Consider the following 27999-nt stretch of genomic DNA (forward strand, 5'->3'; position numbering starts at 1 on the left):
TTGGGGGCTTGCTCCCTGCAAAAAAAAAAAGTGTGTTTTTTTTCTTTTTGTTATTAAATTTTGCATGTTCAGAGGTTTTTCTTGGCACATGCATGGTAACAAGTTGATGTTGTATTGTCAACATTTTGGGGTCATATATGACATCAACAAATGAGTGCCTCAATGAACATGAGTATATCCATAAATACACATACACTCACAGACACACACACACACACACACACACATATATATATAGACATCTACATATATGTATTTATATATATATGTGTTTCTATATATAGATAAGTACACATATAAGTAAATAATATATACACACATATACACATGGATTTATAGTATTTAAACAAAACATAATACAAAACAATACATAGAAATACTTATAGTGTTACTGCAACCAGGTAACAGAAGTCCAATGCATGTTTCTTATCAAACGAAGGCGAATAATATTACGGTTTTAAGACATCATAAAAATGTCTTAAACTCTAGTGCAACAGTATCATTAATGTCTTCCTTAAATACTTTTAATTGTTTTCTAATCTGTCATACTTCTATTCATCAGAATAGTAGCAATGTATTTGTATGAAAATGTCATTCAGTAATGTGCAATCTCTGGGATTCAGAAACTTGCTCACAGTGATGTGCTGAGCCAGCCACTGTTTGTGTTCTGGGTATAATGTGGTTTTGGGCTCATTAATGGTGAACAGAGTGAAAATGCCATGTGGAAAATAGCAGGTAATTCAGAAGACTGCTTGTGTCCGGAATTAGGACTGTGGCCAAGTAAAAGAGACGAGGAAATATTGTGATTTTGGAATGCATGCAGGCATCAGGACTACTGAACATATTCATGGCTGCATAAAAATGATAGGAAAAGACAGGAAGTTATCAATATCAAAGGTCTTTCTATGCATTTAAATCTATTTTTAATAGATTACAATGTTAAAACAGGTGCATAGGATAGTATGAAAAAGGAGAAGTGAATAAAGGAAACAGGTACAAATGAATAGGATGTATAGGGAAAGAAAATGTAATAATTAAGTGACAGGTGCCTATTTTTAATATCACAAGAAATTAAAGTGCAGAAAGATGTAAAGGAAGTTGAAGGAACAGTAATGGGATTATGACAGGTAACAGGTGCAGATGTGCAATTATAGAACAAATACCAGACTGACATGAGAGTTGATGACACTCTGAGAGAGGGAAGGAAGGGAACGGCAATGGAATAAAAGACAAATACAGGGAAGGCAATTGTGATTGGGTGGAATGGACGGTAAATAAGGGAGACACAAAATGGAGGGGAAACACTGGAATCAGGCTCGGGTGGTTATGAATCTCAGTAATGTACTACCCATGTCAGATCCAGAGGGAGTCTGAATGCCACCTTCTTATCAGAAATAACTGGGTTCTGGTTCTGATGGAACTACTGGCGATAGGCCAGGATATGAAACTGCATGCTGTAAGAAGGGTTTTTTTGAGGTGGCCAATGCAAGGTTCAATAAGATGGTCCACCAGCTCTCCCATAATCTCTGCACTCGCGCTATGTGTTGGTAAAATTCATACCTGGAATAGCCTGGAACAACATAATTCCCTATCAGTGAATCCCAACCAGGGACAGGGCTGGGGGGTCTCTGATGGTGGTTCTTGGGATGTTACTGCAGCAGGTAAAGTTGCAGGTGTCCTTGGAGGTGTTTCTCTGAAGAGCTGGTGGTCCTCAGCAGTGCTACAGGTGCTGCTATAGTAGCTGCTGTACAGAAATGTGAAATAAACGTTAAAAACATTAACAAGAAAGGATAGCGACAAAGATGGAAGTGTGGAAAATGCAGACATAAAATAAAATACAGCAGTATTACCACATGATCAGGATAATATGTTAGCACAAATACAACAACAATATTACTAGGCAAAATCATAACTGGGTTCTGAGGACTACTATAAAACAGGCATATATACTGATATCTGCTACCTATGTATACTGTGCAGGTTATATGTACATCGTATACTAACTGCACTGCCCATGATTGTCCTGTGTATTTAGGTGTTGCAATTAGGATGAACTACACAAATGTCACTGCATGGGGATATCTCCCAATGTCTTGCCCTGTGCAAAACATAAGGTAACCTGAACATACTACTAAAGCCATAAATCCAGCAGTTAGCATAACACATATTAATTGATTACTAATCTGGCATGACTTCAGCACATGGCAATCTAACAACAAGATGCTTTATCAACACCACTCACCAAACCATGACCCCCCCTCTGTCCCAGTGATATATATTTAACAACATTCTCCGTATGTAACCTGCTAAACACATCTTAACAGTTATGAGGGTAACATACCACAGAATTAATACTGCTGCATGGATAACTGTATCTCTAGGTCTATGATAACAGGTGGGTTTTCTCATCCCTGCACCTGGAATGGCAGGATAATCTCCTCCTGTACTGGAGGGAATTAGGTGCAGTAGCTTCCTGGGCTGTGGGAAAAAAAGAGGTACATACTTAATTAATGTGCAGTCCACACTGGTACTATAGGAAAAAAAAATGTTTGCAGTATAATGACAATTCATCTAAGGGGCCTTCACTCTTACCTCTTCATATCATTGGAAAAGAAGGTCTGAATGGTGGCTGCAAAGTCCAGTGCAGTGGGGCCTGTAGTGCCGATGAGGGAATGCCTGTGTTATCTGTAATGTCCCTGGTGAGGCAGTGCCAAGCATTCACCTTATACTGGGATCCTCATAGGAGCCCACAAGGAAATGTTCTTGTAGTCTCTATATTGAAAGGTTAGGAAGATTTTGTTCTTCTTTGAGCACCATCAAGGCAGATTGCATGATCCATTGCCAGTGGCAGGCATACCAGAGAATAATGTCTAGCTTACCCACTTCCCTTTCTGAGAATTGCCACACAACAAACAACTTTGTAGCATGACCAGTGTGAAATGGACTATACCATTCTGAATATGTTGAATAAGACCATGGAAATTGTGAAATATGGCAATCAAAATTAGACTTTTAAAGCCTGAAGTTTAACTAGTACAAAGGCATATGATCTTGTGCACCTCTGTACCTAGCGGGCTTAAAACATGGAATGCAGGAATCCTCTTTTTATGTTAAGATGGCTGCACATGCTCAATGTGCCTTGCAGGTGCAGTGAAAAGTGCATGACACCATATCATCCTGCATGGGGACTCTGCCTCCAGGCATGCTCTGTAGAATGAGTAATTCAAAAACAATTATAAGCTGAGTGTAATTATTGCATTTAGAGGGCACAATCTGTGCAATATGAAACCAAGAAGCTGCACAGCGGCTCTTTGTATTATGGGAGAGAATATAGATCACAGATTACATAAGCATCTACACCTATGGGCGCTGACTGATTATGAGAAAAATTAGGTAAAAAAGTAGCTTAAAGTAAGTGCAAGATTTACCTCACAGTTCCTTTGCTGCAGTAGTTAACTGAAGCATTCATTGTGGTAATAATAAATGAAGGAATATGAGCAGTGGATGTTAAATGTTTTTAAGAAGAGCAAAGCACTCTGGGAAATCAGCACTTGTAAATAAGAAATGAAAAGGTTAATGGGAGGCAAATCCCAGAGCAATACTGTAATAACACATTTAAAGGTGGCAAGCCAAAAATGCTTCTGATAAGCTGAGGCACACAGACATTTTTTATAGCAGAAGCTTGCTAGTATATCAGTTATTGGATCATCTGTTGCATTCTTAGTGTTGTTCACCATACACTCCATAACAGTCATGCTGGAGATGCTTATCCATTTTAGCCATCAGGTGTCAACACACCCAATGTGTGTCATAACCATGTAAGTATGCAGCATGTCTCTATGATTTCACAGTTGTATAAGCATGCAAATAAAATGTCTGCTTTACTTATATCATTTAACATACACTGCTTGTCAGATCAGGACACCTGTAAGCAGACATTATACTGTACAGCTTCAGCTGACATCCACATACTGCCTGGGTAGCTGTGACTGTGTAGATACAAACCATAGTGGTTATATAGCTGATGGTTACCTATGGGAAAGTGCATGTTGCATGGTGTGAATAGTGTACCTGTATTTTTTTGGGTGGTTATAGTTTGGTGAGTGGTGTGGGCAACTGACTGGATTGGGTTTGTGGGGGGAGTTGCATGTGCCTGTACCATGTAGCAGTTTGAGGACATACAGCTTACTATTATTTATGACATTAGCATTCCTGAACAACTGTGCAGGATCTGGGGTACAAAAATTATGACCGTGTATACAGTATACTTTGACAAGCAGTCCTTAGTGACATTCTCACGTGGTGTATTCTTTAACAATATAACAACATGGCTGCCAAAGGAAATACTAGGATGAACAAGTTCTTCTATGTGGAGAATGAAGTCTTGGTGTAAGCCCTCCATCTCCTCAGCCATTGGCTGCTTGCAGAGGAAACTGCTGAATGGTCCCACTGTGACCTTGCTTGACAGGATGTCATCACAGATGTTAATGCTGTTGGTTGCCTGGGCTGCACCTATGATCTGGTCAGAAATAGGGAAATGAACATTATTTGTGATACAGAAAATCATACTCCCTGCCTTGCATGGAAAAGCAGGGTAATGAAAAATGGGCTGTTAGTCGAACCACGAGTGACAGAGATGTAGAAGCTTCTGGAATCAATGCATGGGGGATTAAACTCTGTACTTTTACAAGCTGGGGTGTTACACATCAGAGCTGAGCTGTAGTATGCCACTGAGGCATCCATTGGAGATTACCCAGATGTTTATTACCATTTCTCTATTAAGACATGAATTATTTTGTTTGATCTCACTGAACATGGCACTCATGATGAGTGCTTTCTGCACATTAGGTACATCAGTAATACAAGTGACAAGAGCACCTACCCAAGGTAAGGTTATCTTACCCATTATTGCCATTATTCACCATGCCATAATTCTGCACCTGGAAAAAGTGAAGATTCATGGGTGTGTACTAGGCTAAAAAGTACTAGGACCTTTAAAAACCTAGCTGTGCAACCTAAATGAGATTCACAAATCTGATTTATATTTGATTTATAAAGGATGATTTTCTGACTGCCTCTGTGATGCACCTGCACTGGTCCAGTAATCAAGGAATCTCAATCTTCACCACCAGCACCAGTGAGGGGTGTGTACATTGGGAGGATGACAAGTACACACACAGTAAAATAATTTCCCTTAAGAGCACACAGAGATCACAGTCAGTCTTGGGCTGGTTTCTCCCTCCCTCTCTCTCCAGATCCCCAGTAAGACTGGCACAGCTGTAGGCTTAATATCTCAGCCGAGTGGTCAAGCCAAAACCTCCAGCACCATCTCTGTCCAACCAGTGCTTTGTGTCCCTGCCCAAGTAGCTGATATGCACACACACACACACACACACACACACACACACACACACACACACACACACACACACACACACACACACACACACACACTTTGTGATTTGATTTATATACAAACACACAGACACTCCTGGGTAAGGCTGGCACAGGTTCACTAGCTATGCCCCCTTCTGCCCAGACTAAAAGGTAGTCATCACTCCCACCAACCAGCTCTTTATCAGCTACTATAAGGGCCTTACAAAGGGTGACCAGTTCTACTGTGCAATGTTACTATTATCCAAATGGTAAGTGTGACCAAGACTAAGGCTATTTAAGAGTGGCCTGTACAGTGTCACTAAATACATATGCAAGTACTCTAAAAGCTTAAATATCTCTAAACAAACCAGTCACAATTAAAATATTTAAATATATTTAATAATAAATAGTAAAAGCACAAGAGAATACTCAATAACTCAACACAGTGACAACAGAATTCAGAATCACAGGAGATATTTTAAAACAACATTGCAGGACAGTCTCACACAAATACAGAAAGCATCTAGCCTGACCTTACTACTTCCTATCTAGCTCTAAGAAAAATACTATACCTAAATCTTACAGAGCCAGGCAAATGCAGATGAGAAGTGCTGAAGATGGATGTGTTCAGATCCAAGACCAGATATAAAACGCACAGACTCACTCTCTGAGATAGTTCCTAAATTACTATCAAATATTTCTGCTGTGTTATCTCAAATTACATCATTCTTGACACTTCTGACTTTAGTTCCCAGGCTAATAGAAATGTTTACACTCTGTGTCAAAAATACTTATCCCTAAGAAGCTGCCTGGAACTGGAAGTTGTAAAACCAGTTAAATACTTTAACCCTTAAAACCTGTAATTATTTCTGTTTCCAGACAATAGACAGAATTTCTAGCTGTAGACATTCTGTCTCTTTGCTGCGGAAAACTCTTTACTTGTCAACTTATTTTCTTACAGTTTTGCAAGTTAACTATGTATGTTCCAACTTCTACCATGAAAACATACATTTGCCTAAGCATATAGTCCATATATATTTATGCTCTTCTCCAGCAGGGTGCACTGTGGTTAAATTTTTGAATCTCAGCACATAACATACAGTTTACTTACATTTGCAAGACTAGCCTATGGAACATATTAATCTTTACAATGACACAGAATTATTTACAAAATTCTAGCTAGCTGGGCTGGCAGTTTCCCATTTCTCCCCCCTCCGTGAGAACTCACGCTAGTTTTTCATGTGTCCCTTGAGAAACATTACTTGAGAGGGTTGAGCCTATCTGGGAATACTGTATCCCATTCCTTGTCTTGAGAGCTCACCTGTGTTGACATTGCTAACCCCACTGCTTTGCTGCACTGACATAGCATATGCTTGCAATCCTAGGCTCCACTTTAGTAACTTGTCATTTTGCTGGCTGGCTCGATGTAGCCATGTTAAGGGATTGTGGTCTGTAACTACAGTGAATTTCCTTCCATACAGATAAGGCTGAAGTTTCTGCAGTGAGCACACTACAGCTAGACATTCCTTTTCTACAGCTGTATAGCATTCCACCCTGGGTTGCAGCCTACAACTGAGATAAACCACTGGGTGCTCTTCTCCCTTTGAATAAATCTGGCTAAGTACAGCCGCCAAGTATCCACCTGCACAACCAATTATTTGCTGTAATCTGGACTGGCTAACACAGGGAGTCCTTCCAAAGCTCCTTTAAGCTTCTGGAATGCCTGCTCACATGCTGGGGTCCACACTACCGTATCTGGCCATTTTTTCCTCGTTCGGTCTGTGATGGAAGCAGCTATGGTATTATAATTGAGGACAAACTTTCTGTAGTAGACTGCTATCCCTAAAATGCCCTCACCTGCATTTTGGTAACAGGTGCAGGCCATGCCTGAATGTCTTCCACTTTGGCTGGTTCTGACCTGATCTTACCACTTCCCACTGCCCACTCTATGTCCCAGGTAGGGGATCTCTGCCATACCCACTTGATATTTGCTGGGCCTAATGGACAACCCTTAGTAGTCTGCCCAGCACCTCCCTGACATTCTGAAGGTGATCTTGCCTGGAATGGCTGTAGATGGCAACATCATCTATGTAAACAAGGGCAAAATCACTTGCTCCTGCTAGGATATGATCTACTAGTCCGAATATAGCTGGGGCATTTGTCATCACAAAGGGCATCTTTGTGAACTCATACAAGCCAAAAGGAGTCACAAAGGCTGACCTCTCTCTAGCACTGTGAGTCAAGGGCACCTGCTAGTAACTCTTGGTAAGATCAGTCGTGGTAAGATAATTAGCCCCACCCAGCTTCTCTAGGGCTTCACCTGTCCTAGGAATGGGGTAAGCATCTAACTCTGTGTGACTATGTAATTTCCTGTAGTCTACACAGAACCTGGTGCTGCCATCCTTCTTTGGTACCAGCACCACTGGGGAGGCCCAGGGACTGCTGGACTCCTGAATTACCCATAGTTCCTGCATTTCCTGTATTTCCTCCCTCAGAGTCTGTTTGACTCTCTCAGGCACCCTATAAGAGTCTTGCTTAATAGGCCTTTGGGGTCCAGTATCCACATGGTGCTGCAACAGGTGACCGCACCCTGGTTTCTCAGTGAACATGTCCCCATACTCCTATAACACTGCTCGGATTTCTCGAACTTGGGTAGGGGATAACTGCTGGGACATTGCTACCCCCTCCACTGAGGTGTCAGTCCAATCCTAACTGAGGAGATCAGTCAGCATATCTCCCTTAGACTCCTCCTGCAATCCAGTGCAAATACTCAGCACAAGGGCTTCCATATCATGGTAAGGTTTCATCATGTTAACATGGTACAGTTTGTGCCCGTCTCCTGCCTAGCAGTTCTACCATGTAGTTAACATCACTGACCTTCCTTACCACCTTGTAGGGTCCCACCCAAGCTGCCTGGAGCTTGTTGTGTCTGACAGGAATGACAGCCATTACCTGCTGCCCTACAACATACTCTCTAGCTTGAGCATTCTTGTCATACAAGATCTTTTTCTGCTTTTGGGCTTCTGCCAGTATCTCCTGGGTCAAGCCCAAGAGTTCCCTGAACCTTGTCTTGAGGTTTATGACATATGCCACAACAGACCCCTTGTGGGATTCACACTCACCCTCCCACTCATCTCAAATTAAATCTAGAGGTTCCCTCACCCTATGCCCATACATCTCAGTGGGTGAAAAACCTGTGGATTCCAGGGGAACCTCTCTCTAAGTAAACAAAAGATGGGGCAAATGTTTGTCCCAGTCCCTCTTAAACTGCTCTGCAAATGCCCATAGCATGGCCTTGAGTGTAGAGTTTAACCTCTCAAAGAGACCATTAGTCTGAGAATGGTAGGGGGTGGTATTTAGGTGCTTCATCCAACAGCACTTCCACGGACAAGCCAACAGGTCTAACATGAAATTGGCACCTCTGTCATTCATTATTTCTTTTGGAAAACCTACCCAGCTGAAAATCTCTAACAATTTGCCACATGTTCTACCTCAGTGGAGGACAGAGCCACTGCCTCATGGTATCTGAGAGCATAATCTACTACCACTAGGATATAATTTATCCCTGTGGAACTTGGGGTACTCAAGAGGCCCCACAATATCCATCACTACCCTCTGAAATGGCTCCTCAATCACAGGCAAAGGCATCAAAGGAGCTTTCACCTTGTCTCCTGCCTAGCCTAACTTTTGGCACTGATCACATGTCCTGCCGTACCCTGTTACATCTCTGGAAATCCCAGGCCAATTGAAGTTCTGCATAATACATCTCTTTGTACATGTTATGTCCATATGATCTGCAAAGGGAATATCATAGGCTATGGCTAGAAGTGCCAGATGGTAGGCTCTGTCACTACCAACTGCTGTAGTCTCTCACCCTCTAGCCCTCTCTCAGGTGTCCTCTCTCTGTACAGTAACCTTTTGTCCCAGTATACAGATTCCCCCTTCCCTTGAGAATTAGGTGCTTCACTAGCTAACTCCCTCAGGCCTTGTAATGAAGGGTCTGAGAGCTATGCCTGTCTCAGCTCTCTCTCTCTCATTGTAACCCTTCCCAGCTCCCCTTCCACAGGAAGTCTGGTATTGTCTGACAGCGGTGCCTCACTGTCAGCCTGGGTACTACTGCTCACCTCTGCCCTTGCAGTCACTTTATCCAAGGAAACATCAGTACTCAAAAGCAGCTGTAGTGCACCCGAAGTCTCACTGCTACAGAATAGCTCCCTCCCTGAAGTAACCACCTCACCAGTCCTGGTTGCAAGTGTGCGGTCTGTCTGGGTCACCCCCAGGCTACCAGACCCACATGCTTATCTCCAAGCCTGACTACATGTAACTGCATGAACACATGGTACTGCCTTACCAAACTCATTCCCTGTCATGACAGCTGCAGGATGGTAGTTTGTTACCCTTGTTGTCTCGAGACAACCTACTTTTGGCATTTTGCCATTCACATTTACTGGCTCTCCCACCTTTTGTTTGCCACCTTGCCTCTGTGGACTTCTGTATGCTACATGGCCCCACTGGTTGCATTTAAAATATTTAACCCTAGGTCCTGGACGTGTAGCTGGACTAGTATCTCCCCCCTGCTACTGACAGACTCTGTTGGGGCAGTCTGGGCTGCCCACCATGGGTTCACTTAGACCCATGTGCAGCACTGGGTGTCCCTTTCCTGTGCAGTGATGCCCTGCTTGCTAGGTATAGGTCTTCATTCATCCCCAACTCATCTACAGTAAGGTATTGTCTGTCAGCTAACCAGATTCTCATGTCCTCAGGCAAAGTGCTAAGGGCTTGTTCCCTCACCAAGGTCTGCCAGCCCTTCAAAAGTGGTGACCTGATGTCCACTCACCCACCTATGAAAATAAGTGCTAAGTTCAGCAGCATATTCACACACACTTTCATCTGCTTTGCGTCTATGCTCACAAAATGTTTTCCTATAAGCTTCAGGTGTTAACTTAAAAAATTCTAGCAAACAGTTCTTTACAGCAATATAATTTAAACAGTCAGTATCAGACAGCTGGACTTTACAGTTACAGCTTTACCATGAAGTATGGGGGTCAGGAACTGTACCCAGAGCCCTTGGTCAACATTATACTGTTTACATACCCTCTCAAACATAGGAATGAAACTATCAAAAGTATCGCCCTCTGTAAATTGTGGAAGAAATCTATTGACCTTTGTTGCTTCTGAAGTTTGGTTACTCCCTTCCCCATTACCTCCATTACTCTGGAGAAGAGTCAGCATCTCCTTTTCATGTTGCCTCTGCCTCTCCTTCTCCTCAGCTTCCAGTTGGAGCAGTTTCTCATTTTCCTCAGTCTCTATATCCCTCAGTCTCTCTGCTACTTCTATTTTAAAATCCTTGGCCTCCAACTCAAGTCTCTTTAACTCCAGATGGATTTTTAAGTCCTCGGTGGAAAGGTTGAGCTGTCCATTTTCTGATAGTTGTACATCTCCACAGCCAGTCTGATTGTCCTCCTGGTTGCTATTCTCTAATGCATCTGTGACTAAACCTTCAATCAAGTCACTTTAGTCAGGCTGGCATGTACCAGTCCTTTAGCCGGGCACATCTCAGCCTACTGGCTCCTTGTCAGCTTGCCATACTCCTCTGCTGACATGCTTGCCTGCTCTCCCTGACTAACTAAGCTAACAAAAGAAATAAAGAAATTGTAATATGAACTATGACTGTTCACTGTGTGGCTGATTTAGAGTACAAACATCTTCAGTCATCACTGTACACAAGCTGCAGGCATTCAATATCCACATCACTATAAGCCAATTAATATGTGATGTGGCTATCTCACCACTACCAATTATTATTTGATGTGGCTATCCCACCACTGCCAAACAATTAATATGTGATGCCCCTGTACTGGCATACTAATCAAGGAGCCACAATGCTCACCACTAGCACCAGTGAGGAATGTGCACATTGGGAGAATGACAAGTGCACACACAGTAATGTATAATTTACCTTAAGAGCACACAAAGAGCACAGTCAGTCTGGGGCTGGTTTCTCCCTCTCTCTCTCCAGATCCCCAATAAGACTCTCCACTGGCATAGCTATAGGGTTAAGATCTCAGCTGAGTGGTTAATCCAAAACCTCCAGCACCCTCTCTGTCCAACCACTGCTTCATGTCCCTGCCCAAGTAGATCACTCACACACACACACACACACACACACACACACACACACACACACACACACACACACACACACACACACACACACACACACTTTGAGATTTATATACAAACACAGACATGCCTGGGGAAGGCTGACACAGGTTTACTAGCTATGCCCTCTTCTGCCTAGACTAAAAGTTAGTTATCACTGCCACCAACTAGCTCTTTATCAGCTACTATAAGGCCCTTACAAAGGATGAACAATTCTACTGTGTAATCTTACTATTATCCAAATTTTAAGTGTGACCAAGACTAAGGCTATTTAAGAGTGTCCTGCACAGTGTCACCAAATACATATGCAGGTCATCTAACAGCCTAAATATATCTAAACAAACCAGCCACAATTAAAAGGTTTAAATATATTTAATAATAAATAATAAAAGCACAAGACAGTACTCAATAACTCAACACAGTTCAGAATCACATGAAATATTTTAAAACACTATTGCAGGACAAATAAAAAAGTCTGGCAAATTGCTGCTTCACAGGTAAACGCCCCTGCTCAGAGAAATATAAAAAATTTTGTAAAACAACAAAGTACTGAGCAGGAGTGAGAGTGAGAAAATAACAGAAGATAACAATCCAAGATGTAAAATCCACGTAGTTTATTGCAGACAAGAACAAACGGATAAGCGCTTTCACTGTATCAGCTTCTTCAGATCCATGAAACAAACCTCCTAACACAAACTAGTTATATATTAAAAGCACACTGAGACAATTAAATAATTAACCTATCAAGAAGATGATCCAACACAAACCTCTATTTAAAGGCATAGCAAACTGCAAAGAACAGAAAAAGAACAGAAAAAAAGCTCACTACAAGAATATAAATGCATAAAATAACTTAAAACATTCGTAAAATGACTTTAAACACTCCATAGAATATATAAAAGATTTTCCAAAACACATAAACTAATACATGAAAAAATTTTATATATAAATAAAAAAACTTTGAGACATAAGGACATAATGTAGGCATACGCATATAAGTAATTACAAATAGTCACTTTACATGCCTGCGCTGCCTTAGGCTAGGTTTTATGGATGCCCTTTCATTTAAACCCAGTCCCCTATCAGCCCTTAAAAGTGTTATCCAGTCACTCTCTTTTCCTTCAGTGTATATCCTAACATCACCACCCCTCTGATTTGGGGTGATGATCTCTAACACTCTAAAAAAAACTTGTGGTCATGACCATGCATGACCACGTGTTTAGCTAAAGCATTATGCAACGTACCCTTCCTAATGTGGTAATTATGCTCTCTCATCCTATCTCTGAGTGGGTGGTTGGTCTTACCCACGTAGAAAGAGGAACACAACTGACACACTGCCAAATAGACGACATATACGGTCATACAATTCGCCTCCACTTTAGTATAAAAAACTCTTCACAAATCAGGATGAAAAAACTCCACATTGCTGTCTATAAAAGGGCAAAAGTTGCAGTGACCACAGGGTCTGGTACATCCTACCTTTTTAGGATGTCTATCATGTCTTGGATAGCACAACATCCTTTTCAAGTTGTTCTTATTCCTAAAAAGAAAACGTGGAGCTTCACCTACTATCTGCCTAAGGTCATCATCGACCTGCAGGACACCCCAAAACTTACTGACAATCTCCTTGATTTCAAACTGATCTGATGAAAAAGTTGTGGAGAACTTAACACAACGATCAATCTTTTTATCCCCAGCAACACTAGGATATATGGGTCCAAAATAAGGACTGGCTACAGTCAAACGTAGATTGTGTACTTCATCCAGATGGTGGTTGACCTCGTTCACATTATACCCCCTTTCTGTTAACCTCCTTGTCAGGTTATCTAATTCATTGGTAAACCCTATATCCATAGGGTTTAACCTTGAGGCCCTAATTGCCTGTCCTTTCATAATATTCCTAAATATGAACGGTGGATGCATGCTCGTTCTCATAAGTAATGAGTTATAGTGACAGGTCTTAAAAACCCCTGTGTTGATAATATCATCTGGTAACCTTTCAACAAACAGATCCAAAAATTCAATCTTATGCTCAGAGAAATGCATAGTAAACTTGAGGAAGGTGGTTAGATTGTTCATCATTGTATACATAGATTGCAACTGTGCCAATGTCCCTTTCCATAAAACAAAAGGTCATCCACAAACCACCGATAAAATACTACATGCTCCCTGAACATTGTTTGACAAAACAACACATGTTCCTCCCAATGGGCTAGAAATATGTTAGCGTAGCTGTTCGCACAAGGTGTGCCCATGGCTATGCCATCACATTGCCTGTAAATAACATCTCTGAACATAAATAAGTTATTTTCAAGAACCAGTTCTAGAAAGTGTGTTATCAAGTCAATCTTAACATCCAAGTAGTCACTATGCTCCTTTAAATATTCTGAAACATAGGTAAGTCCTAGCCCATTCGGTATAACTGTAAAAAGGGACTGCACATCAAAGGTTACAAATATACAGTTCGCAACAGTTCCTTGTTGTTTAATACATTCATAGAGGTCTATTAAGAACTGCTTAGAGTCTCGTAATACAAAGTATTATTATTCAAAACTTGCCTTAAATGTTTTTCTATAAAGACAGATAGATGCTCAGTTACCCACCCACGACCAGAAACAATTGGTCTCATGGGTGGGTCTTTAGGGTCTTTATGTATCTTGAATAGCCCATGTATCACAGGAATAACAGGCGCCCTGATGCAAAGGTATTCATATAACTCCTTCCCTATTAAATTACTCTTAAAAATATCCAAAAGTGTATAGCCAACATACCTAATAATGTCATTAACATCATCCACTGTAATCACTTCATAAAACTTATCAAGCAACATCATTTCCATGGTTGTGTTATAATGCGAAGTATCCATAACAACAATCCTACCACCCTTGTCTGCTGGCCTTATAATGATGGTGGAGTCATCTTGTAATTTTTTTTCCTTTTTTAAGCCCCTTTTTTAACCCCCTTTTTTCTGTGGTCACGCTCACCACATGCTTATCTCCAAGCCTGACTACATGTAACTGCATGAACACATGGTACTGCCTTACCAAACTCATTCCCTGTCATGACAGCTGCAGGATGGTAGTTTGTTACCCTTGTTGTCTCGAGACAACCTACATTTGGCATTTTGCCATTCACATTTACTGGCTCTCCCACCTTTTGTTTGCCACCTTGCCTCTGTGGACTTCTGTATGCTACATGGCCCCACTGGTTGCATTTAAAATATTTAACCCTAGGTCCTGGACGTGTAGCTGGACTAGTATCTCCCCCCCTGCTACTGACAGACTCTGTTGGGGCAGTCTGGGCTGCCCACCATGGGTTCACTTAGACCCATGTGCAGCACTGGGTGTCCCTTTCCTGTGCAGTGATGCCCTGCTTGCTAGGTATAGGTCTTCATTCATCCCCAACTCATCTACAGTAAGGTATTGTCTGTCAGCTAACCAGATTCTCATGTCCTCAGGCAAAGTGCTAAGGGCTTGTTCCCTCACCAAGGTCTGACAGCCCTTCAAAAGTGGTGACCTGACATCCACTCACCCACCTATGAAAATAAGTGCTTAGTTCAGCAGCATATTCACACACACTTTCATCTGCCTTAAGTCTATGCTCACAAAACTTTTTCCTATAAGCTTCAGGTGTTAACTTAAAAAGTTCTAGCGAACAGTTCTTTACAGCATTATAATTTAAACAGTCAGTATCAGACAGCTGGACTTTACAGTTACAGCTTTACCATGGAGTATGGGGGTCAGGAACCGTACCCAGAGCCTTTGGTCAACATCATACTATTTACATACCCTCTCAAACATAGGAATGAAACTATCAAAAGTATCACCCTCTGTAAACTGTGGAAGAAATCTATTGGCCTTTGTTGCTTCTGGAGTTTGGTTACTCCCTTCCCCATTACCTCCATTACTCTGGTGAAGAGTCGGCATCTCCTTTTCATGTTGCCTCTGCCTCTCCTTCTCCTCAGCTTCCAGTTGGAGCAGTTTCTCATTTTCCTCAGTCTCTCTGCTACTTCTATTTTAAAATCCTTGGCCTCCAACTCAAGTCTCTTTAACTCCAGATGGATTTTTAAGTCCTCAGTGGAAAAGTTGAGCTGTCCATTTTCTGATAGTTGTACATCTCCATGGCCAGTCTGATTGTCCTCCTGGTTGCTATTCTGTGATGCATCTGTGACTAAACCTTCAATCAAGTCACTTTAGTCAGGCTGGCATGTATCAGTCCTTTAGCCGGGCACATCTCAGCCTACTGGCTCCTTGTCAGCTTGCTATACTCCTCTGCTGACATGCTTGCCTGCTCTCCCTGACTAACTAAGCTAACAAAAGAAATAAAAAAATTGTAATATGAACTATGACTGTTCACTGTGTGGCTGATTTAGAGTACACACACCTTCAGTCATCACTGTACACAAGCTACAGGCATTCAATATCCACACCAGTATAAGCCAATTAATATGTGATGTGGCTATCTCACCGCTACCAATTATTATTTGATGTGGCTATCCCACCACTGCCAAACAATTAATATGTGATGCCCCTGTACTGGCATACTAATCAAGGAGCCACAATGCTCACCACTAGCACCAGTGAGGAATGTGCATATTGGGAGAATGACAAGTACACACACAGTAATGTATAATTTACCTTAAGAGCACACAAAGAGCACATTCAGTCTGGGGCTGGTTTCTCCCTCTCTCCAGATCCCCAATAAGACTCCCCACTGGCATAGCTATAGGGTTAAGATCTCAGCTGAGTGGTCAATATCCAAAACCTTCAGCACCCTCTCTGTCCAACCACTGCTTCATGTCCCTGCCCAAATAGATCTCACACAAACACACACACACACACACACACACACACACACACACACACACACACACACACACACACACACACACACACACACACACTTTGAGATTTATATACAAACACAGAGACACGCCTGGGGAAGGCTGACACAGGTTTACTAGCTATGCCCCCTTCTGCCTAGACTTAAAGTTAGTTATCGCTGCCACCAACTACCTCTTTATCAGCTACTGTAAGACCCTTACAAAGGGTGAACAATTCTACTGTGTAATCTTACTATTATCCAAATGGTAAGTGTGACCAAGACTAAGGCTATTTAAGAGTGTCCTACACAGTGTCACCAAATACATCTGCAAGGCATCTAACAGCCTAAATATATCTAAACAAACCAGCCACAATTAAAAGGTTTAAATATATTTAATAATAAATAATAAAAGCACAAGGCAGTACTCAATAACTCAACACAGTTCAGAATCACATGAAATATTTTAAAACACTATTGCAGGACAGTCTCACATAAATACAGAAAACACCTATACTGATCTTACTATTTCCTATCTATCTCTAAGGGAAATACTATACCTAAATCTTACTTACAGAGCCAGGCAAATGCAGATGAGAAGTGCTGAAGATAGATGTGTTCAGATCCAAGACAGGATACAAAATGCACTCACTCTCTGATATAGGTCCTAAATTACTATCAAACATTTCTGCTGGGTTATCTCATTTTACATCATTCTTGTCACTTCTGCCTTTAGTTCCCAGGCTAACAGAAGCTTTAAAATTAACACATCTGTGTCAAAAATACTTATCCCTAAGAAGTTGCCTGGAACTGGAAGGCATAGAACCAGTTAAATACTTTTACTCTTGAAATCTGTAATTATTTTTTTTTCAGACAATAGAAAGAATTTCTAGCTGCAGGCATTCTGTCTTTTTGCTGTGCAAAACTCAGTCTTAAAACTCTTTACTTGTCAACTTATTTTCTTACAGTTTTGGAAGTTAACTCTGTATGTTCCAAATTCTACCATGAAAATATACATTTGCATAGGCATATAGTCCATATACAGTTCTGCTGTTCTCCAGCAGACCACACCATGGTTACATTTTTGAAGCTCAGCACATAACATACAGTTTACTTACATTTGTAAGACAAGCCTATTGATCATATTAATATTTACAATGACATAGAATTATTTACAAAGTTCTAACTAGTTGGGCTGGCAGCTTCACAGCCTCTATGACATAAAGACATACGAGCCAGATTTTGGGTGAATTTCTGGTCACCCATCCACTGGTCCAAGTTGCACATAAACAAGGACAGGGAGGTAGTCTGCTTCACGTGGTTGGGGAGCCTACTCCAGACAATGGGAATTCTCTGAGAAACATATCTGCCTGTCCAAAATGTCCTATTTATTTTGCAAGCAAAATTTAGGTATTTTAATCTAGTAGTTCTATTGCTGTTTGTCTTCCAGATGTGCAAAAGATTCATCATGACAGGGTCCAGGAATGCCCTGTATGCCAGGCAAAGATCACCTCTCAGAAGTCTACATGATACCATGTAAAGAGACAGGGCTTTGAGGTGATCAGTGTAAGACATTGTGCCTACTCCCTCTATTCTTTTTGTAAGGCACCTCTGTGGATGTTCCAGTTGGTGCATGTGTCTGGTCAAGTAAATACTTAATGGGGCATTCTACACAAAGATGGACTTAATGAGGGCCAAGTATCTTGGAATCATGACATCTCTGGACCTAGATGTCATTCACTTGCTTATAAGTTGAGAAACATAAAAGGATTTCTTACTACCTTGGACACATCTTGGTCAAAGGTTAGGTCACTATTTACATGAGTTCCTATATCCCAGACTAGTGAATCAACTTTTATGGATGTTTTATTGATAATGTAGTTACCCAGGGTAGCAGACATCCCGTAAGGTACTATAATGCATTTCTTGGTATTGAACTTCAAGCCATGGCTTTGGCACCATGTGTTTTCCTGTATTAGACCTTCCTGAAGTGTGCTCTCATCTGGAGGTGATGGGTTATACTTATTCCTCTACTCTATGCGTTAGTGTCTTTAGTGGTGATGCTCTGTCAAGCTCAACCACCACAGGGGTTCCTCCGTTTGATGCTAGAGAGAGGGGTCTGAGTCTAACTATAATCGTGATGAATAAGTGGCTTGGTCAACGAATACAGGGTCAGTTTTGGAGACAGGAAGTGTGTAGAGCAGATTTCCTACCTAGGCCAAGGACACAGCCTCTGTTCCTGTGGACACCATCCAATACACACACACACACTTGTGAAAGACAGGTTGATGTGGACACATGAAATCAGAACACTGTGTTTCTCTAATGGCCCAACCATCAAAGTCTTTTGAAAGCACCACAGGGTATGTGGTTGACCAAAACTAATTGCAACCCAGTGAATGTGCAGGGCCATCAAGAAGGCACATGCTAGCAACACCTAACCCTTTGCAGAGATGATACAAGTATTGCAGGTGTGCAGGATGACTTATGGGAATGAAGCTGTGACATTTTTGACTGGATTGATTGCCTCCTGGTGAATAGCAGGTCCTCTTCTGGTCTTGAGGCACATGGCAGCAGTGTTTCATGGTGATGCTCCATCTTTTCCTCTATTGAAGGTGGCCTTCAAGGATGTGGAAGGTCAAGGTCAGCATCTTTCAGCACCACCACTTCCACAGAAACATCAGGAGTCGATGAATATAGAGGCAGGATAGGATGTTCCAAAGGCAATAGTACTTGTACCATGTCTTGTAGTGGATGTCTGGTACAGAACATCTCTGACAGTCATATAGAAGTCTAAACTCTGGACAAGGACATGTTACTACCTGTGACACTCCTGAAAGAGGTAGCTTATGTGGGCAGGGGCAAATATGGGATGCCCGCAAATCTTCTGCACATGCCCTTGACATGTCTGTTAGCTTGAGCTGCAGTGCTGCAACTACAGCTAAGGCCGTGTCCCAGCATATACCCCCCACATCCTGCTCCGCACTCACACACACACACCACTACAGTTCCCTGTACCCCTGCACACAAAACCATGGCAGTTATCCTTCCCAAAACATTTTAAAATAATCCCATCCAGCCCCACCTCTGACAGATAATGCACTCCATTATTTTTATTTTCTGCAGTACTCACACATTTCCCTGTGGAAGGCATAGCACACTCATGTTCCCTCTTCTGCCTGTACAGATAATAATAAATGTACCCTGTAATTTGTACTCTTACCAGAGATGCTTACATCTGATGCACATTGTGTCCTGTCCATGCATAGGTAAGTACAATATAGTGCTGGTTTTGCATGCATCGCAAATTACTGTTGTGTATATGCTTTACTATGGGCCAAAGCTACATGTTAGCCACTGAGTCTTTACCAGAACCATGGCATACTACACTTGCCTCTAACTAGCATACTCATCTCTTGCCACTGAGTCCTGAATTGACTCATCATCTGTGTCACTTTCCACTGACTGCTACAGTGGGAGGTGTTTCTCTTGCTTACAGCTTCTTTGCTGCAGCTGTATCATCATTATCATGTTGTGTACCAGTGCACACATTGAGAATATCTTAGCACATGTCAGAGAAATATTGCATGGTGCCATAAGATATATCCATGCGCATACACTACACTATGATCCACATTTGTGACAAGGTATAGTTGTATGCATTGTCTGTAACAGTCTGGAGATTTCAGGTAGGTGTCATCAACCAGATACACCCCTGATAAATGTTACATGTGCACCACATGTGGGTGTCATGGTAGCTGTTTGGATTGAGTGAAAACAGCTTGTAGATAATGCCCTGTGCATTATAGACCACCTGGCAGTCAATGGAGTGATAACCTTTACTGTTTAAACACCTTCTTCTGAGCTTAATGGGTTGTGCCTTTAATTTAATTTAAGTGCAGTCTGTGGTTTCCAGCACCACAAGGAAATGGGCTATATCAAGGAAACCCCCCATGGATTTATCTATCTCCTCTGTGGAATTACATATGCTGCCCTATGTACTGTAGCATGGCATTGAGAAACAAATGGAGTATTCTTAAAGAAGATGCCCAGGATACCCTCACTGCATCCCCTGTTGGTCACCTAATGGTTCCTGTAGCTAGTATATGTAAAACCACACCTAACTTTGTATCCACTGTGGTAGGTATTCCATGACTCTTACTAACCTACAGATGAGGCTGATACATGTCAACCAGCTTTTATAGTGTGCCCCTATACACGATGTACCATTCTAAAATGTAAGTGTCATGAAGGCCATGAAGTTTTAAGTACAGTTGAATGACACTACACCTGTGAGGGTGATGACATGCTCCACCATGGCTACTAGTGGCAATAATAACCTGTTGCTTATGCATATTTGCTACTAGTGGCAATAATAACCTGTTGCTTATGCATACTTACTGAAGCTGCAGAATCCCCAAATGTATCTCTGCTAATCACTTGCATATACACCTGGATTTCACTAGTCATTAATACAGGTGATTGCACATCACTTTGCATTCCAAATGCATTGCTGAAATGCTCTGCCACCTTGTTTTGCCTTATTTCCTTACACAGACCCATGCATTTTAAAAGTGTTCATCAATACCATATCATTATAGAGGCATAAATTAACAGCTGTGCTGCCCAGAGCTGCTCAAAGCAGGTATTCTTCTTGGCCTCCTACCAGTGGTGGCTGCTGATTTCAAAGAAAGGGGGGCTGCAGTAAGCAAATGAATTGTTCGGGCAAATAGTAATGCAGTGGGTCTGTGTTATGGTGGGTCAGTGACCATTACCTGTGATCAAACACCAGAAGGGGTTATTACTTTCATCCATAGACTGCCACAGTACTTATTTTTATGGCCACTCCATTGACTATATTCACCTCAGATATCCTACTACTGCCAAAAAGGTCAGCCGTAGGTGACATGCAATAGTATTAAAAGGACTCCATGGGTGTCCTGATGCATAGTAGTCCCACCTGCACCTCCTCAATGCCCTTATCTGTTTTTTTTCCCCAACCTGTCCCTACATCATCCAGGTGGATTCTCTCTTTTGTTCTTTCTTTCTTGTTTTTTTTTCTTCAAAATTTTTAACACATCTTAACTGTAGAGGAAGGAACTGAACACAGCCAGGCCCAGAAATCATACGCTTTTACATTATAAGGTGCAACACAACATTTTGATGCACTAATGGACTGAATAAATATTAATAAGGAAAAAAAAATCAGTCTTATTCTTTCTTTTAAAAACAAAATTTAATTGTATGTAAAGCTAAATGTTCAAAGTGAACAAAAGAGTACTCCCCAATAAACCAAGAGATCAAATGCTTGCAAGGATCAATAAATCCTGTTAAGAAATAGTTCCTGTCTCTTTAATTCACCAAAAAAAAAAAAAAAAGATAAATAGTCAGCCCTAGTGACAAGACTGGGATAAAAGTAAAAGTGCAAGTAGCCAGATGCATATGTTATATAACTGTGGATGTGCGGAAAGAAGCTACGCCATCTGGATAAAAGCTACACTAAGAGAGGGAGAATATTCAGAGTAATCACAGAAAGAAACCAAGCCAAAACTCAGCCAGAGAACCAAGCACTGTGAGATGACAACTACTCACTACTCAGGGCCACCCCTTATTTTGACTCACATTTTAGGTCTGTCCATCTTAAAACTGGTGACTTTAGGAGAAAATGTGCTTAATTGCACTTAATAAATAATGATAGTAATTAGAGTAATATTTAACTGCGGTGGTGGTGCTGCAGTAGCGTTGTCACCTCACAGACGTTGCCCATTCGATTCTCAGTTAGAGCATCTTCTGTGTGGCGACATGCGTGAATGGGCATTCCTTCATTGAAGGTTGTGCGTTAGACCCGGCAAGCCAGCAGGTAAAAATCTGCTGACAATCATTAGCGGACCGGAGTTCCGCTGTGGCGACCCCTAACCGGGAAAAGCCGAAAGACACAACAAAAAGACTATTTTTAGTTCAAAAAATGTATATTAATTCACATTCTCTTATTCTATGTTTCAAGTTAATAGTGTTAGTATTTTAAGTGTCCCCTATTGTCACTGATTATTTATGGATTTGTCCTTGATTCTGTTGAAATTTTCCCCAACTGGTTGAGAGCTATGCACTGCACCACTGTCCCAGTGATCAGTTTGTTATTGCAGTCAATCTGCCCATCACAGTCACTTATTCTGTAAAATGTTAATGTTGAGAAAAATTACGGCTAACTTATTACTTTTTGCATACTGCAGTCTCTTCCCCACACACAAAGTTATTTTTCATCCCAGACAACCTCCATATGCATCAATTACAACCACTTACATGACTTTGAAGATATACCTCCAAACTTTCATCAAGGCAAAATGAATACATAATAAGTAACTGCCACACAGGAATGCATCCTCTGTTAACTGCTGCCAGAATACAGTGTGTAAGGTGTTGCGTTAGCCAGCCCCCGACACCTCAACCTTTTAGTTCATGAAAAAAAGTAGAAAGCTAAACAAACTATGGAAGACAAAGGTCCAAGCTCAGGGATAGTAGTGAGCTGAGAATGTACAGTCATATGTGTGCCCTCATACTTAAAATGTTGCAGAGCAGGCATTGCATTATTCTGCTTTTTCCTAATACTAATTCTTACACTCAAAGATATTTTATTAATTTTTTTTCCCTCTTTTGTTCAGGTCAATTGTACATAGTGTATATAAAGGTTTATAATACTTGTTTATTGATGATTGTATTGTTAAACATTATATTATTTGGAAAATAAAAAATTATTTGATAAAAAAAGAAAAAGCACAAACATTATGATGAATAAATCAAAATATAATGCAAATTCTGAGACATTCTGTTAAAAACAGGAACAGCTGGGAACACGTATGTCCCCTTCACATACATATATCCTCCATACATACATGCATAGATTCATGTATGTACATATATGTGTTAGTGTGTGTGTATATATATATATTCTACACACACACACACACACACACACACACACACACACACACACACACACACACACACACACACACACAAACAAATGTAACCATCTATTATAGTAACTGGTATAATTGTAACTGCACACCTCAGAAGTGTGACCGGGATCAGATGAATGAACAAATTCGTAACTACGCAAATGTATCTTCTAAGCTCATTCTTTTAGAATAAAGTCTGCATCCCACTGCAGTCCTCTTCCCCATTCACACACACACACACATATACACACACACACACACACACACACACACACACACATTGTTCTCACCTCTGAGCTCTAGAATCAGGGAGAAAAATAGGGGGGGGGGCAAAAGACCAGAATCAGTAGGAAATATACCCGTATGTGTTTAGAAAGTTTATAAAATAACTTGCTTGGCATTGACATATTTTTTCTGAATAATACTAAGTCTGAAACTCAAATGTCTGCCATTATTTACTAACCACTATCCTTACTAATATGCTAAAAACACTCTACAAGGCGCATGCACAAACATCTGCCATTATTTACTAACCACTATCCTTACTAATATGCTACAAACACTCTACAAGGAGCATGCTCAAATGTCTGCCCTTATTTACTAACCACTATCCTTACTAATATGCTACACTCTTCAAGGAGCATGCTCAAATGTCTGCCATTATTTACTAACCACTTCTTCTTTCAGCTTTTCCCGGTTAGGGGTCGCCACAGCAGATCACATGTCCACTCATGATTGGCAGTGGAGTTTTATAGTGTCGAGTTGCCAGCCCGGCGCCCAACCTTCCACACGAGGCACACACACACACACACACACACACACACACACACACACTTACACCTAGGGCCAATTTAGAGTGTCCAGTCTGCCTACAGCATGTCTTTGGGATGTGGGAGGAAACCAGAGCCCCCGGTGGAAACCCATGCGACCACAGGGAGGACATGCAGACTCCACACAGAAGGCACCCCAGCCGAGGATCGAACCAGGGAACCTCTTGCTATGAGGCGACAACGCTAACCGCTGCACCACCATGGCCGCCCATTGTTTACTAACTACTATCCTTACTAATATGCTAAAAAGACTCTACAAGGAGCATGTTCAAACATCTGCCATTATTTGCTAACCACTATCCTTACTAATATGCTAAAAACACTCTACAAGGCGCATGCTCAAATGTCTGCCATTATTTACTAACCACTATCCTTACTAATATGCTACAAACACTCTGCAAGGAGCATGTTCAAACATCTGCCATTATTTACTGACCACTATCCTTACTAATATTCTAAAAACACTCTACAAGGTGCATGCTCAAATGTCTGCCATTATTTATTAACTGCGATCTTCAATGACTTGCTAAAAAACACATATAATAAGGAACATAAAATATCAGGGTAATAATATACCTATACCTTCTGTTCAATTAGGAACAGCTAAGAGAAGCTATGTAATACCCCCCCCACCACACACATATAAATATATATATATATATATATACATGTATACACACATACATGCACACACAGACTCACATATGTATAAAAATAATTACCTTCATAATCTTGCATCATTCTGGATTGCAAGCAAGATGCTTGTAAAAAAAATGTATGTGTATATGCACACATATATATATATATATATATATATATATATATAGGTTCATAGGTTCATAGGTTCATACTAGGCTATCTGCCCGAGGGCATTTACAAGCCTAGCCCATCGTTTTGTGGCTTAGGCCACCCCTTTAGTATGGGGAACTATACCCATTATTTTTCTGTGCCTCTGTCGAGCAGTGACACTGAGGTAATCCCTGGGGTATATCTGCGATCTCCCATCCATTGGTCAAGATTTCTCTTGAACAAGGCCAGCGAGGTGCTCTGCCTCACATGTACCGGGATTTTGTTCCACAGCATAGGTAGTCTTTGGGTGATGAATCTATCCCTCCAGCACGTCCTATTAATAGCCGTGTCAAGGTTTAAGTCTCCCGCCCTTGTGGCTCTGATGGATCTAGATTTTTTGAGGTGAAGCATATTCATCAAATCTGAGTTTGACATGGCCTTGTATGTTAGGCAAAGGTCACCTCTGAGCAAGCGGTAAGCGACTGAATAGAGCTGGAGTTCTTTCAGTCGGGCAGCATAGGACAGATTTTTGAGACCCTTTATCCTTTTGGTGAGGAACTTTTGTGGCCTCTCCAGCTGCTGCAAGTGTCGGGTCAGATACATTCCGAATGGGGCATTGTACTCAATCATTGGTCTGATGAGTGATGAGTAAAGGGAGACTATGACCTCCCTTGATCTAGATGAGAATCCCTTCATGATAAGGTGGGCAATGTAGAAGGTCTTCCTAACTACTTTAGCTACATGGGTGTCGAATGACAGACTACTATCAACCTGGGTCCCCAGGTCCCTGATAACTTCTTCTGTGCTCAGTGGATTGCCACCTATTTGGTAGCTAGGGGTAACCTTGTTTTTCCCGAAGGGTATGACTATGCATTTTTGGCATTTAACTTTAGGCCGTGGCTCTGGCACCAGTTATCCGCTTCTGTGAGACCCCTCTGAAGGATATCTGTGTCAGATGTGTTTTCTACTATGGCGCCGAGTTTGCAGTCATCTGCAAACTTTGTCAGCCATAACCCTCCTGTGTTTGCTTGTACTTCGGTAAAGTAGATGCCAAACAAGAGTGGGCCCAGGACTGAGCCCTGTGGGACACCACTTGTGACAGGCTTTGAGTCTGACATGGCGCCAGCAGCTCTGACCCTGTGGGTTCTGTCACTCAGCCAGTTTGCAACCCATCTTGTGATGTATGGGTTGACATTTAAGCTGATGAGTTTTTCAATGATAGCCGAATGGGGTATTGTATCGAAGGCCTTAGCCAGATCGAGGTAGGCTGTATGGACTGCCTTTCCCTCATCAATGGCTTTGGTGACTGTTTGAAAAAGTCAACCAAGTTTAAAAGGCATGATCTGCCTTTGACAAAGCCAAACTGGGTTGGATCCAAAGTCTGCAAATTCCCTATGTCTTTATTTATGAGGTCCATTATGATCCTCTCCATGGCTTTGCAGATAAGGCTTGTCAAGCTAATGGGCCGGTAATTTCCAGGGTCGGTGGAGGCACCGCCTTTGTGAAGTGGTACCACAGTTGCAGTCGCCACTCCTGGTGCGTATCCAGAGGTAAGACTTTGATTAAACAGCTGTCCTAGCTGTGGGTTTAATTCTCATTGAGTTCATGGAGCACACAGCCGGGGACACCATCAGGTCCCATGGATGCTGTGTTTTTGCTTTGGAGAGAGCAGTTCTCACTTGGGCTGGAGATGTTTGGGGGCTGCAATCGTTTGGTATAGATATCTCTCCTTTTGGGAGGGAGAAGTTTGCACTGAACCTGTCAGCCAGTATGTTGGCAATGTCTGTAGGATCAGTAATCTTCACATCATTTTGAACTAGCTCTGAGCATATCTGGGAGTTTCCTCCCAGGTTTCTAATATAGCTAAAGAAGGCCTTATGATTGTCTTTTGAGTCATTAGCTATTTTTCTCTCGAAATTTGCTTTGGATGATTTTATGAGAGCTCTTAGTTTTACTTATAGTGATCAAGGGTGTCTTACCTTTTAAGGATTTTGCTCTATCTTGTAGTAGCTTCCTCCTTTGTTGTAGAGTTTGTTTATGGCTGGGGTCCACCAGACTGGATGCTTGCCTTTGGTACAAAGAGTCTTTGTTTTGCTTGGGATTGCCTTATCCATGCAGTCCTGCAGGTGCTGGTAGAAGGCATTTGTAAGTGATTCAGCGGCTTGAGTAATGTTTTCCGCCAGGCTCGGGGGCCTTAAAGGAGACCACACTAGTCTTTAGAAGTGTGAAGTCGGCTTTTGAGAAGTTCTTTACTGTGGTCTTTTTTATTTCAGGTGGGGGTGGGATGAGGACCTCCAGCGAGATTAGTTTGTGGTCTGATCTCACCAGTGAGGGGTACACCTCCGGTGTTGAACATTGTGCTCCCATGTTCGTGATGATGAGATCAAGTATGTTATCTCCTCTTGTGGGGATGGTGACTAGTTGTTCCATGGCATTTGAGTTTATGAATTCCAGGAACTTTTGGGCTAGGGTGTTTGGGCTTGAGTAGTGTTCCCAGTCTATATTAGGGTAATTGAAGTCACCTAGTATGATGGTGTTTGGTGATACATTTATCCCCTCTAGTGTTTTCAGGAAGGCCATGTGAGGTTCCTGAGTTTGTGAGGTGGCCTGTAACATGCTACAATTTGGGGAGCAGTCTTGCCTATGGTTAATTGCACCTGGATGGTCTGCGATGCATCGTGCGTTGCCACGAGGCTTGAGGTGTGGGTGTGCTTGATGAATATGGATACCCCTCCTTTCTTGGTATTGTCCAGATTTTGGGGCCGGAGCATGATATGAGGTAAAACCTGATAAGCGCCGGGGTGCTCTCAGGAGCCTTGAACCAGGTTTCTGTCACAGCACAGACATCGATGTTCTCCATACTGAGAAGGGCCTCGAGTCGTGCATTTTGAGATTTAGACTTCTGGCATTGAGCAGCATTACCCTTAGTTTTTCCTTTTTGTGTTCTAGGGTGGTAGGTTTAGAATTTGAGCCTTGCCTAAAAGGCACTATGGGGTGGCAAGAGCCTTTGCCAATATCCGGAATCCCAGGGGTGACAGGTGCAAGCCGTCCCTTGCGAAGCAGCG

The sequence above is a fragment of the Protopterus annectens genome, chromosome 2.part1 (genome assembly GCF_019279795.1).
Source record: "Protopterus annectens isolate FY-2018-M chromosome 2.part1, PAN1.0, whole genome shotgun sequence".
Lineage (NCBI taxonomy): Eukaryota > Metazoa > Chordata > Ceratodontiformes > Protopteridae > Protopterus > Protopterus annectens.